The sequence below is a fragment of the Lithobates pipiens genome, unplaced genomic scaffold (genome assembly GCF_037356315.1).
Source record: "Lithobates pipiens isolate NorthernLeopardFrog02 unplaced genomic scaffold, aLitPip1_a1.2 Scaffold_16, whole genome shotgun sequence".
NCBI classification, from domain to species: domain Eukaryota; kingdom Metazoa; phylum Chordata; class Amphibia; order Anura; family Ranidae; genus Lithobates; species Lithobates pipiens.
Genome location: NW_027507748.1, coordinates 185425055 through 185440791, shown reverse-complemented (window position 1 = coordinate 185440791; position 15737 = coordinate 185425055).

Below are 15737 nucleotides of genomic sequence, written 5' to 3'. Positions count from 1 at the left end.
CCTCCTCTCCGCCCTCCGACAGGGACAACTGACCCATGTGCCCTGTGTGGCTCACGTCTTTAACCTGGTGGTGCAGCAGTTCTTGGGCAGGCACCCGGGCTTACAGGATGTCCTGAAGCAGGCCAGGAAAGTCTGTGTGCATTTCCGCCGATCATTTAATGCCTGTGCTTGGCTGGCTGAGCTCCAAAAGGAGTTGAACCTGCCCAAGAACCGCCTTATATGTGACATGCCCACCAGGTGGAACTCAACGTTGGCCATGCTGCAGCGGCTGCACACGCAGCAGAGGGCCATCAATGAGTACCTGTGCGACTACGGCACCAGGACAGGGTCAGGGGAGCTCGGTTTTTTCTCACCGCGCCAGTGGGGCATGATCGAGGATGCATGCACTGTCCTGTCACCGTTTGAGGAGGCCACCATGATGGTGAGCAGTGACAGTGCATGCATCAGTGACACTGTACCTCTTGTCCACCTCTTGGAGCATACGCTGCGTGGAATAATGGACAGGGCACTTGAGGCAGAACAGAGGCATGAAGAGGAGGACTTCCTTGCCTCTCAAGGCCCCCTTTATCCAGACAGTGTTCCTGCTGTGCCACCCATCACACAGGAAGAGGATGAGGAGGAGGAGGAGGATGATTGTGTCAGCATGGAGGTGGAGGCTGGCACTCAGCATCAGCAGCAGCAGCAGTCTTGTAGGGATGATTTACAGTCCCAAGAAACTCGTGGACTTGTACGTGGCTGGGAGGAGGTAGCTGCGGATCATGTTGTCCTTAGTGACCCAGAGGACTCCGGACCGAATGCCTCAGCTAAGCTACGCTGCATGGCCTCCCTGATCCTGCAAAGCCTGCGGAAGGATCCTCGTATTCTTCGGATCAAGGAGAGGGACCATTACTGGCTGGCCACTCTCCTTGATCCACGGTACAAGGGTAAGGTTGCCGACCTTATCTTGCTGTCGCAGAGGGAGCAGAGGATGAGACATCTCCGAGAGGCCTTGCAGAAAGGTCTGTGCAACGCGTTCCCAGAGACTGGGAGGTTACAAACTCCTGGTTCTGGACAACGTGTTGCTGAGGCATCGGTCAGAAGGAGCGGTGGAGAAGGTGGCCGTCTGATCGATGCTTTCAGACAATTTTTTAGTCCACAACCCCAAGGTATGATCGGTTCCAGCAACCATCGCCAGCGTCTGATTTACATGGTGCAGGAATACCTAGGGGCAAGGTCAGACTTGGACACCTTTCCCACCGAAAATCCTCTGGCTTACTGGGTCTTGAGGATGGATCACTGGCCAGAGCTTGCACAGTATGCAATTGAGCTACTGGCCTGTCCTGCATCCAGCGTTCTTTTGGAACGCACCTTCAGTGCTGTTGGTGGCTTTGTTACCGATCACAGGGTGCGCCTGTCCACCGAATCAGTTGATCGACTGACCTTCATCAAGATGAATCAGTCTTGGATCACCCAAAGCTACCAAGCACCTGAAGCTGATGTAACCGAATTATTTTTTTTGAAATATCACATCCCTTCAAGACTGCCTATGCTGATGCTGAGTGACTGTCCTGTTATGTTGATTGTCTATCCTCTTCCTCCTCCGCTGATATGTTGGAAGAACATTTTTGGTTCTGGATGATGCCACCAGCCCAATTTTTCTGCCCCTGTTTAACAGGGGCATTTAATTACAATTTTTGATGTAATGCTTTGCAGCAGGGCTCATTCCTGCACTACAACTAGAGTATATGGGAGAGGTTGCAGTGTGGTGGCACCAGCACCAGTGCCTAAGGCCCAATTTTTCTGCACCTGTTTAACAGGGGCATTTAATTACAATTTTTGATGCAATGCTTTGCAGCAGGGCTCATTCCTGCACTACAACTAGAGTATATGGGAGAGGTTGCAGTGTCGTGGCACCAGCACCAGTGCCTAAGGCCCAATTTTTCTGCCCCTGTTAAACAGGGGCATGTAATTACAATTCTTGATATAATATTTCACAGGAGGGCCCGTTCCTGTGCCCACCCAGAGTAACTGTGAGGACTTATAGTGTTGTGGCACCAGCACCACAACCACCAAAGGTCAATTTTTCTACCACTGTTCAACAATGGCATGTAATTACAATTCTTGATATAATCGTTCACAGCAGGGCGCTCCAGCGCCCACCAAGAGTCACTTTGAGGGCTTACAATGTTGTGGCATATGCATATTTGCCTTTAATAACCTCCCCAGCATGCTCTCCTGGGCCCATATACACCTATAGCCTATTTACTTAGCAATGTATTTTGTCAGCTCCATAGTAGTGCTTTTTCTGATGGCTCAAACTCACACTTCTTACCGGTCCAGTGGGCTGCCAATAATGTAAGTAAGGAGGGGCTGGCCAAAGTTAACACACATTATTTATGCATTCAGCTCTCAATGAAGTGGAGAGGGTTACCTGTCCAAAATATCTCCTCACCCCCTTATATTTTTGCAATGGACCATCAGATGGGGTGAGGAATCTGATAAGTGGACCTTATACTTTTGTCTTTACATACTCATTTCAATAAATGTTATACTTACCCTGTTTCCCCTAAAATAAGACCTAGTGTGATTGTCGGTGATAGCTGCAATAAAAGCCCTACCCCCCAAATAAGCCCTAGTTAAAGTCCTTGTAGGTCTTCTTTTCAGGGTAGGGCTTATTTTTGAAGAAACAGAGTAGGGCTTATTTGGGTGGTAGGGCTTATTGCAGCCAACATCGAAAATCACGCTAGGTCTTATTTTAGGGGAAACAGGGTATGTTGGCCAAAAATGTTTGTGTCTGATCTGCTTGCAATGTTTATGTGCAAAATTAAAAAAAAATTCTTGTTTGACTCCATAGTTTCCTTCAACGCCACAGGAATGGCAGACTGTGGCCTTCCAATTTGCCAGTGGTGGGAACCCTTTTGGGATAATGGCCAGCCGGATCCACCTATTTTTGACACCAATCCACATGGCAGAATATAAACTGAACCATATTGTTCTTCCCTGCTGCATTCTGCACAATTTTCTAAGACACAATTCCACAAACTATCTGGCCTCAGTTGGGCCTGAGGCCAACTTTGCAGATGCTACATCCCTGACGGCACTTGAAGCTGGCCATCCTGGCTTGCCCCTCCCAAAGCGCCCGCAAGGTCAGAAGAAGATACGTGGAGTATTTTTCGGGTAGGGGGGCCATTGATATGCCAGACAATGTTTGAGACATTTTTTAAATAAATTCATTTTAAACTGGAATAATATTTGCTTTCATTACTGTTTGGGTTTCTTTTAGCTGTCTCCTAGGTTTTTTTTGGGGGGGGGAGGGGCTTTTTCTTCAACGGTGCAAACCAAATTGCTTTGATACATGAGATGACAGTCTCTTCTTCAGCTAATATTATTATTATGTTGTGGGTCTGCTACACACACACCTTGTTTTTGTTGTTAATGTATGTAGTGCATTACTGACAAAAATATTCATCATTTTCAGCACCATGACAGAAATTTGGGTAATCATGAACATGGCGTGATTGGGGCAAACTAAAAAGCACTGTGGGTCTTATTTACTAAAGGAAAATCCACTTTGCACTACAAGTGCACTTGAAATCGCACTTGTAGTGCAAAGTGGATTTGCCTTTAGTAAATAACCCCCATTGTCACTGAAAACATCAACTTTACTACAAAAAAAACTGCTTTTGATCAATGAAAGAAGAAGCCACACATTGTTGATGATAATAAAACTTTTTACTCAAAGCACATTTACATGTGCATTTATAAAAGGGTTTTTCAACAAACCAACATTTTTGGTGTATATAACGTTATTTTTGGTATTTTTAATATAAGTAGCATTTTTTGTTACATAGTTACATAGTTAGTAAGGTTGAATAAAGACATCAGTCCATCCAGTTCAACCTGAGTGAGTGTCTACAATTGTCCCTATCCCTTTACATTGCACACTCACATTGGTCCCTACCCTCAAGGAGCCACAATCCAAGATCCCCAGTTGTATACTAGGGCCAATTTTAGACAGAAGCCAATTAACCTACCTGCATGTCTTTGGAGTGTGGGAGGAAACTGGAGTACCCGGAGGAAACCCACGCAGGCACAGGGAGAACATGCAAACTCCAGGCAGGTAGTGTCATGGTTGGGATTTGAACCAGTGACCTTTTTTACTGCTAGGCGAGAGTGCTAACCACTACACCACTGTGCTGCCCAAACAAGCATATTTCAAAGCACAACTCAGGAACTTACAAATTTCAACTTTGAAAAGTAAAGACAATATCAGTCATTAGTATATCCAAACTGTGTTGATATTACCTTCATCAGATGTGGTAAAAGCCTAATTTTGAAGATGCGCACAAATTGGGATTCAAACTTCACATTTTCCTCCTGATCTCATGCCTAATGTCAACATGTACTATCTCCTATCACGGGGGATCAACGAACATGTTTTGGGGGTGCAACCCCTTCATCTCAGCCACTTCAGTAGCGAGGAAGGGGTTGCATCCACAAAAATTGTACATCGATCTCCCGTGAAGGCAGATATCACATGTTGACACACTGTGTGCATCTTCAAAATTTGGCTTTTCTAAACATTTTAAACTGGTTTTTAAAATCTCAAATCGATGCTAGCTAGTTTTGTGTGTTTTAGATTCTCCCTAAAACATATATAATCTTCATTTCTTGTTGAACATCAATGATGTTTTTCTTTAGATTTTCTAAATCGCGATTGCACCCCATTATCTCCCCGATGAGGATCGGGGCACTTTCACTTGTGAAATGAGATTCTTCTTCCACAAAATCCACATCACCTAAAAATAAACAAAAAAACACACCATGTATTATAAAAATGCAGGCATACATCCATTACCTGAAGCTGTGGTCTCAGACACTCACCTGTTGTGGTGAAAATTTCGCCAATTTCAACAACCTCTCCCTCCTCCGCTGTTTGTGGTGTTGGTATTTCCCCTTGTTTCGGAGGTGTGGGGTTCCTGGTGTCCTCAGACGTCCCGAGTCCTTTCTCCCCTATGAGAATTTAAAAAAGGAATTTGTGCAAGTTTCACAGATGGAGACACCCCTATAGTATCCACTGGAGCACATGTGTGGGACACCCTAATAAAAAGGGTGCTCCTGAGTCCAGATGTGTAAACAGCTGCTGAGATGAGTGTCCTCTCCTTTACACTGAATCAAGTTTGCATTTCATTCTAGTTACAAACCCATCTAGACAACAAACTTCTTTGAATAGAAATAGGCCTGAAGAAATGTAGTTTACTGCAACTTCCCAAAACATCGTATTTTAGTGGGCCAATGAAGGATGTTTCCTACGACCGATTGAACCTATGAAAGTTGCCATTTTAAACTGTACAACAGTAAAGAAAAGCACATGGAGCAGTATGCAAGTCATAATCATAATATGAACACACGACAAATACTTACTTTTTTGAATAACTCACTTGATCTTTCTGTACTGATCGTGCTCCCTCAGTTTCAGGTCTGACCAGCGTTTTCCCAATTAATCCTTGGATCCGCGTACCCCAATATTCTTCTGCAGACTCTTCACAACTTTAGTCATGATCTTGGCAATTCTCACATTTGTGTTTGGGTACGGTCCATACTTCTCATCATAGTCGGCCCTCTTCAAGATGTCCACCATCTCCACCATCTCTACAAAGGACATATTTGAGGTCTTAAATATCCTCCTGGATCAAGATGTTTCTGGCTCCGGGCTTTCCTCATCCTCCTCGTTGCTGAAAATAGCACGCACCTGCTGTGTCTCCGTTATGTGCTCTCCCCACTGCGCCAAAAGAGAAGGGGCGGGGAGTAGACTAGAAAGAATTCAGGGGCGGGCGGAGTTTCACACATGCGCGGTGTATATAAAACGTAACATGTTTGCGTCGTAAGTATGATCTGTGAGCGGAGGACGGAGTATCGGAAGCAGCGATCATTATAACGAAGGTACAATTTAAACTTGGTGCATCACTGGCCTATACTGCTTATAGATTGAGGCCTATATTGGGTCAATATTAGGAGAGTTTAGCCTGACATTAGGGTTTGTCTTGTATTGTATCTTGCAGAGAAAATAGATGAGTTCAAGACCACAACTTTCTCCCAATCTTCATTGACAGGTACAGGGAGCTGCCACGTCTGTGGCAGGTAAAACACCCCCATTATAATAACAAATTAAAGAGGCAGGCAGCGCTGGAGAAACTGCTTGAGTTGGTGAAGCCGGTGGTCCCCACGGCAAACATCCCCTATTTAAAAGCCAAAATTGGTGGCCCGAGAAGCACATATCTTGGGGAGGTAGTAAAGTCCAGGTTTCCCAGAGGTCAGGAGCTGCAGCAGATGACATTTATGTCCCCAGGCTGTGGTACTATGAGAGACTGCATTTTCTGTTAGACCAGACTGAAGTCAGGGAATCCCTCTCAACCCTTCCTTCCACGCTTTCTTCCAACCCAGATGAGGCTTTCGGCGCCCACACTGTTACTTCCAGCCAGGAAGAAGCGGAGGAGCCCAGCTTGAGCCAGGTATAGTAATGTTTGACATTTTTTTGGGTAAAAATTAATGATGTTAAGTAGATGTGATTATTGATCACTAATTGCTGATTTAATAAAGTGTTTTACATATCAATATTAGTAATAACAGTAATATCCAAAAATAATTGGGACAAGAATGAAAAATGCTGGGGTCAGAATGATAGTCTTTTCTATTTGTTAACATTCAATTTGCAACAGTCATGAGCTGAATTGTGTGTGATTGATGAACCAAAAACTAAAACTATGTTCCCTTTTAATACACAGGAAGACCTCAGCCAGGAGGAAGCCGTGGAATGTGGCAGCGAGGAGGTGGCTGTGGAATGTGGCAGCCAGGAGGAGGCAGGGGTTAGTGGCAGCCAGGAGGTGGGCGGGCCTAGGAGCCTCACAGAATCCTAGGTCCCTCACCTCCGCCTTCCAACCAAAAGGCCCAAGAAGAGGAGGAATGTGGAGGAGTCAGAACTCAGGCTGATTGGGGAGGCTTCTGCGGCCCTCAAAACCACTCCCACTCTTCAAGAGGCCTTTGCCTCCATGGCTGCATGCAAACTGTAGAAAATGGAAGAGGGGCAATGCCTCATGTGTGAGGAAATCATGTACCACACACTAAATAAAGGGTTGCGGGGACAACTCACCAACAAAACCCACCTGTGTGAGTTGGACCATCCTCCTCCTCCTCCTTCTGCCACACCTCCAACAACACAGCCACAGCCTGGAAGGAAGTGTGGAAGGAAGACCAGAGAGTGATGGCCTGGGTTCAGTCTGGTCTGACAAAAAGATGCAGGCTCTTGTATGACCACAGCCTGGGGACATGTATGTCATCTGCTGCTGCTGTTCCTGATCTTTTGGACTTCTGGACCAGATTGTACTCCCTTATATATGGACTTCTCAATTAGCAATTTAGCAATTTTGCCTTAAATGAGTTGATGTGTGCCCTGGGGGCCAAAGGCTTTGCCAATTTCAGCAGTTTCTCCAGCGTTGCCTTCCTCTTTATTTGGTTATGACCCCTAATAAAGGGTTTTTTTTGGTTAAAGAAAAAAAGGACAGTTTATTTGTGAGTAGGCTGGTACAGTTCTAAAATACAAAGTCAAACTAACAAGGGACACCAACACCAAAAAACCGAGCTTAAAAAATAACAACATTTTTAAAAACATTAAAACATAAAAATAAAAAATGATTCGGGAGATCTGACGAATAAAAAATATTATATTCATGAAATCAGGAGAAATAATAAAGAAAGAAGTTTGTGAGAAGTCTGTGTGAATATGAGCAGCAAAACAACTTAATTCTTCTAGCATCATAAAGAAAAGTGTGTTGCATTAAACAATTTTTAACATTGCAGCGTGACGAATGTGCAATATCCATTACGAACGCTAGTTGTACCAGACTGAACGCTTCCATCTTGTAATTTATTCTGAGCATGCGTTGCACTTTGTGCGTCGGACTTGTCTACACACGATCGTAATTTACGCAATCGTATTTTGTTGTCGGAAAATTTTAGAACCAGCTCTCAAACTTTGTGTGTCGGAAAAAGTTCGATGGAGCCTATACATGGTCAGAATTTCCGACAACAAGCTCTGATCGCACATTTTCCATTGGAAAGTCCGACCGTATGTACAGGGCATAAAGGCTTATATGCAATTTATTGCCACAAAAAGTGTTTGGGGACCTAGGTCCTGCCCCAGGTGACATGCATCAATGCAAAAAAAAGTTTTAAAAATGGCCATTTTTTCGGGAGCAGTGATTTTAATAATGCTTAAAGTGAAATGGCTGTAATGAATTGTCGGGTCTCGGCAATATAGATAAAACTCATTGAAAAAATTTGGCATGGGTTCCCCCCAGTCCATTACCAGGCCCTTTGGGTCTGGTATGAATATTAAGGGGAACCCTGAACCAATTTTTTTTTAAATGCGTGGGGGTCCCCCCAAAATCTTATCAGGCCTTCCAGGTCTGGTATGGATATTAAGCGGAACCCTGTGTCAAATTTTAAACAAAAATGGCATAGAGGTCCCCCCAAAATCCATACCAGACCCTTCAGGACTGGTATGGATTTTCAGGGGAACCCTGCGCCAAAATTTTTAACCTAGCAGGCCGCAGGAAAAGAGGGAGTGAGAGAGCGCCCCCCCCCTCCTAAACCGTACCAGGCCACATGCCCTCAACATGAGGAGGGTGCTTTTAACAAGGGGACCCCCAGATCCTGTCCCCCCGTATGTTAACCACTTTCAGACCGGACCATTTTGCTGGTAAATGACCAGAGGTCTTTTTACACTTTGGCACTGCGCTGCTTTAACTGGTAATTGCGCGGTCATGCAATGTTGTACCCAAACAAAATTTGCGTCCTTTTCTTCCCACAAATAGAGCTTTCTTTTGATGGTATTTGATTGCCTCTGCGATTTTTATTTTTTGCGATATAAACGTAAAAAGACCGCAAATTTTGAAAAAAAATGATATTTTCTACTTTTTGTTATTAGAAAAATCCAATAAACTCAATTTTAGTCATACATTTAGGACAAAATGTATTCAGCCACATGTCTTTGGTAAAAAAAAAGTCAATAATTGTATATTTATTGGTTTGCGCAAAAGTTGTCACATCTACAAACTAAGGTACGTTTTCTGGAATTTACGCAGCTTTTAGTTTACGACTGCCTATCTCATTTCTTGAGGTGCTAAAATGACAGGGCAGTACAAAACGCCCCCAAATGACCCCATTTTGGAAAGTAGACCCCCTAAGGAAATTGATAAGAGGCATGTTGAGCCCATTGAATATTTTATTTTTTTGCCTCAAGCGATTGAATAATGACAAAAAAAAAATTTTTTTTTTTTTTTTACACAAAGTTGTCACTAAATGATATATTGCTCACACATGCTATGGGCGTATGTGAAATGACACCCCAAAATAAATTCTGCTGCTTCTCCTGAGTACGGGGATACCACATATGTGGGACTTTTTGGGAGCCTAGCCGCGTACAGGGCCCCGAAAACCAAGCACCGCCTTCAGGCTTTCTAAGGGCGTCAATTTTTGATTTCACGCCTCACTACCTATTACAGTTTTGAAGGCCATAAAATGCCAAGATGGCACAAAACCCCCACAAATGACCCCATTTTAGAAAGTAGACACCCCAAGCTATTTGCTGAGAGGCATGTTGAGTCCATGGAATATTTTATATTTTGCCACAAGTTGCGGGAAAATTACAAACTTTTTTTTTTTTTTTTTTTTTTTCACAAAGTTGTCACTAAATGATATATTGCTCATGCATGCCATGGGCATATGTGAAATGACACCCCAAAATAAATTCTGCTGCTTCTCCTGAGTACGGGGATACCACATATGTGGGACTTTTTGGGAGCCTAGCCGCGTACGGGGCCCCGAAAACCAAGCACCGCCTTCAGGCTTTCTAAGGGCGTAATTTTTTGAGTTCACTTCTCACTACCTATTACAGTTTTGAAGGCCATAAAATGCCAAGATGGCACAAAACCCCCACAAATGACCCCATTTTAGAAAGTAGACACCCCAAGCTATTTGCTGAGAGGCATGTTGAGTCCATGGAATATTTTATATTTTGCCACAAGTTGCGGGAAAATTACAAACTTTTTTTTTTTTTCACAAAGTTGTCACTAAATGATATATTGCTCACGCATGCCATGGGCATATGTGAAATGACACCCCAAAATAAATTCTGCTGCTTCTCCTGAGTACGGGGATACCACATATGTGGGACTTTTTGGGAGCCTAGCCGCGTACGGGGCCCCAAAAACCAAGCACCGCCTTCAGGCTTTCTAAGGGCGTTACAGTTTTGAAGGCCATAAAATGCCAAGATGGCACAAACCCCCCCCCCCCAAATGACCCCATTTTAGAAAGTAGACACCCCTAAATTTAGGGGTACACTAGTGAGACTAGGTAATAAATGGCGGGTGCCCTGAAACTATAAAAAAATAACTAACCAACCAGCGTCACCTGTAACAGTTATATGGTGATCACTGGTGAAAGGGTTAACTAGGGGGCAATCAGGGGGCTTTATGCGGTAGTATATGGGGGTCCCTGGCGCTATAAAAAGCTGCGGCGAACCTAAATACCTACCTGCCTAACTAGCGTCACCTGTGACACTAATACAGCGATCAGAAAAACGATCGCTTATTAGGCTGGGTTCACACTGGAGCGATGCGGGAACGCCACGAATGCGCGGCGGGTTCCCGCATCGCATGCCTCCCGGCGGCAGTTCACACTGCCCTATGCGAACTGCTGGGAGTGTCAGTGAAATGTTAATGACACCCCCAGATCAGTTCGCATATCGCAGTGCGATCTGCAAACTTGGATCGCATGGTGTGAACACCCATGCGATCCGATTCTGCTGCGGACCAAAAAAAGGGTCCCGTGCGAGTTTGCGGCGGGTGCGACACGAATTCAGCCATACTATCTGTATAGCTGAACTCGAATCGCACAGAGATCGGATGTGATTTGCACTGCAGTGCGGTGCGAATCACATCCGTTCTCATAAACCGCTGCAATGTGAACCCAGCCTTAGTGACACTGGCGACGGGGGGTGATCACGGGGTTAAACCTTTATTGGGGGGGTTAGGGGGGTACCTTAGAACTAAAGGGGGCTAACCCTAACTGCCCTAACAGTTATTAGTCACAAATGACACCTGCCGGGTGATCAGGGGGTTAAACCTTTATTAGGTAATAAATGGCGGGTGCCCTGAAACTATAAAAAAATAACTAACCAACCAGCGTCACCTGTAACAGTTATATGGTGATCACTGGTGAAAGGGTTAACTAGGGGGCAATCAGGGGGCTTTATGCGGTAGTATATGGGGGTCCCTAGCGCTATAAAAAGCTGCGGCGAACCTAAATACCTACCTGCCTAACTAGCGTCACCTGTGACACTAATACGGCGATCAGAAAAATGATCGCTTATTAGGCTGGGTTCACACTGGAGCGATGCGGAAACGCCGCGAATCCGCGGCGGGTTCCCGCATCGCATGCCTCCCGGCGGCAGTTCACACTGCCCTATGCGAACTGCTGGGAGTGTCAGTGAAATGTTACTGACACCCCCAGATCAGTTCGCATATCGCAGTGCGATCTGCAAACTCGGATCGCATGGTGTGAACACCCATGCGATCCGATTCTGCTGCGGGCCAAAAAAAGGGTCCCGTGCGAATTTGCGGCGGGTGCGGCGGGTGTGGCGGGTGCGGCGGGTGCGGCGAATGGCTGAACTCGAATCGCACAGAGATCGGATGTGATTTGCACTGCAGTGCGGTGCGAATCACATTCGTTCTCATAAACCGCTGCAATGTGAACCCAGCCTTAGTGACACTGGCGACGGGGGGTGATCACGGGGTTAAACCTTTATTGGGGGGGTTAGGGGGGTACATTAGAACTAAAGGGGGCTAACCCTAACTGCCCTAACAGTTATTACAGTCACAAATGACACCAATGCAAAAAAAAAAAAAAAAAAAAAAAAAATGACATTGGTGTCACTGTGACTGGGGGGCAGGGGTAATTGGGGGGGTGATCGGGGGGTAAAGGGGGGGTGTGAGTGTGCCTGGCATGTTCTACTGTGTGTGGGATGTGTTGGTGCAACTCACTGATCCGCTCTCCTCCGTGTCGGAACGGAAAATACCGACACGGAGGAGAGAATACATCACTTCCTCTCCTGTGTTTACATTACAGGAGAGGAAGTGATGTCACCGGGGATTTCCATTCGTCGGGAGCGATCGCGAGGGGGTGGCCATGAATGAATGGCCGTCCCCTCGTCCGGGATCGCTCCCGAACGAAAACCGACCGCCGCAGGCACCGGGCGGGGGCCCGATCGGGCCCCCGACCCGCGGGAGGCAAAGGACGTACATATATGTGCTTATGCCTGCCCGTGCCATTCTGATGACGTACATCGGCGTGAGGCGGTCGGCAAGTGGTTAAGTGGTAACGGGTACATTGTACCCCTACTATTTCACAAGAATAGTAAAAAAAAAAAAAGACAGGAGACAATTTGGGACAAGTCCTTTATTTAAAAAAATTTTTTTTTTTAAATGTCCCATGATGTAGATTTACCCCAATCTGCTGATGATCCAAAAAAAAAACAGAACGTAACAGCTCCGTTTCCATGAGAGGCTCCCGCCGAGTAATGCTTCTTCTCGGTGACAGCTGTTTTATAGCTGAGGGTGGGGCCACCCAGGGACATAAACGGATGACCCCGCCCCCCTCTGGCTCCACGTAGCATCAGAGGAAGGTGGGGTCACCCGTGACCATTTCCAGGACAGACAGTGTGGGAAGATCCACCATTCTGAGTTGTCACTGGAATAGGAAAAGAAGGGGAATCAAAGGTATAATAGGAGGACTTCTACAAAAAAATAATATATCCAAAAAATACAAATGACTCAATTATCAACAGTATATGTAAAATGTAAAGTGAATAATATAGGTATATAATAAATAACAGCAACACAAGTGCTTCAGATGATCACAATAAATGTGTTGTATAATAAAGTGTTTGTCAAATGTGTTTCTATATCCATGAGTCTGTATATATATGTGCATAAAAATAAACAGCAAAAAAAGTTCCATCCACCATCAGATGCAATCTGAACCAAAATTTCTAATGTGTGATCGCTCACTGTGTGTTGGCAGGGCTACATACAGTTGATAGACTGCACCCAGTAAGCAGTAAATAGTAATAGTAAATAGTTTTAATTCCAAACTAACCAGAATCCTCAGCTACAGCAATTGTAGCAGTAACAGCCTGTAAGTTTTGTTACCTTTCACCTTTCTTTAACAGGCCAAGCTGTCCAGAAATTTAGAGGGTTGAGGCAAACCATTTCACATTGACAGCTTTAGTTATTTCAAAAGGAAAACAAATTGCTTAAAAAGCATTAGCTGGAGTTCAAATTTAAAGCCCATCGCCACATTCATATTCAAATAGTTAATCTGGGCCAAGATGGTTCAAACTATTTACTTCTGATATGCAGAGGTGGAGATGCAAGAGGATGATGTCACAATCTCCATCTCAGCCAGTCAGAAAAAGTATTCATTCATAGAGTACAGTAGTTTCTTGTGAATGGCTGAGCAGCACTTAGCCCAACTCTATTTTGTTCCAGGGGAAGAAAGTTCCTGTCTCACAGTAAACAAAGCGCAGTATACTTTATGTGTAATGTATGTAGTTGAGGCTACACATGTAATACAGCGTGGCCCAGTAAATGCACCTGTTACTACAGTAAATAGTTGCCAGCTTGGCCCAAAACAAGCTATTTATCCACTTAAAGACCGCCTCACACCGCTATAAGTCGGCAGAATGGCACAGCTGGGCACAATCACGTACCTGTACGTGGCTCTTTAAGTGCCCAGCCGTGGGTCGGGAGCGCGCCGCCGCCAGCGCGCTCCCGACCCGATCCTGAGCTCCGTGACCGTGGCCGTGGGATCAGGGGACCCGATCGCCGCTGGTGTCCCGCGATCAGGTCACAGAGCTGAAGAACGAGGAGAGGTCTGTGTAAACAAACCTGTCCCCGTGCGTCCTAGTGTGGCTGTCACCGATCGTCTGTTCCCTTTTATAGGGAAAGATGATCAGTAACATCACATGCCAGGCCACACCCCCTTACAATAAAAACACACATAATGTCACACCCCTATAACCCATACACTGCCCCCTAGTGGTTAACTCTTTCACTGGTAGTGCCATTTACACAGGAATCAGTGTATTTAAATAGCACTGATTGCTGTATAAATGACAATGGTCCCAAAAATGTGTCAAAAATGTCCGATGTGTCCGCCATAATGTCGCAGTCACAATAAAAATCGCTGATCGCCGCCATTAATAGTAAAAAAAAAATATTAATAAAATTGCTATAAAACTACCCCCTATTTTGTGAACGCTATAACTTTTGCACAAACCAATCAATAATCGCTAATTGCGATCTACAAAATATCAATAAATATCTTATGCTTCAGCTTTTTTTTCACTTGTGTTGTGAACTATATAAACCTATAGGGAAAATATATAATCTAGATATAGAAATTGACGCTGATGGTATGAAAAAAATTGGGTGATAAAAAAATTAATGAAGCTGCTATACACAAATTGCTAGACAACTGGACATAGTAATAAAATATAAATATAGCGCTCACAAACAAAAACCCATAGTAAGTGATGACAAATACATAAAGTCCATATAAACTGTGAATGTGCTTCACAAATAAAAAAACGCAGGGAATGCTTCACATCTGGTGTGCAGAAAGTGCAGAGAAAATGTTGCAGAAAATTTTTCAGGTGTACCCAGACACCCCCACGTGTTCCCCACTCACCAAATCACAATGATACCCAGCTTTACAGTCTGGGAGTCAAAATAGGATTATAGCGATATCCAGAGGATGTTGCAGTATAGCAGGTTCACTGATGAGATGATAAACGATCCTTTAGCGTTAATACTCAGCCATACAAAAACAGGTACCCAAAAAGGAATAAAAAAGGGGGGACCAATAGTGAAGTATGTTGAGACTGGAAATTTATTGGGCATAAAAGGTTATACTTACAAAAGTAAGTTAAAATCAGGCATTGAAATGATCAGAGGATGCAGCAAACACCATTCATTAATGTTCCCACGAGACAAGAAATGATTTCAGTACCGGAAGTGTGTCACATCAATGCATTTTGCCCTCCCACCGGGCATCATCAATTCAAAATTGCAACAATAGCAATAGCAATAGTGGGAGAAAACTGGGAAGGGGCAAGATAGTGACATGAGATTTGGGGCACCTGGACACTAAAGAAGGCATATAAGTGTAAGGACAGAAACGTCATTGTGCAGTTCGTTCTGTAGATTTAAGATAGTGACAGGTTTACCATAATGTAATCACACAATAATATATCAATTATATTTAATAAATACCTGACTTTACTAAATTTGTCAGAATAATTAATCATGCAATTTGTAAAGACAAAGTTAAAGTTGCTAGCGTATTGCTGTATGAAAAATTAAGTACATACTTTAAGTCTTGATAATGAAAGCAATTTATTTGTCTTTGAATCCTAATATAAAAAAAAAAAATAATGTGTTCTAATTCCATAATTACAGAACTCAAGGGCTCTAATATTATTTTTTATTTATATGTTTTGTAGACAGAAAACATAAGGTGAGAATTGCACTTTGCTAAATCTGACATGCAAGCTTGATACATGTTCTAATTATGACATCTGTGCAGAAGCAAGGACTCAGAAGTGTATAGCTGAAACATAAATTCAGAGCGCTCCTGCT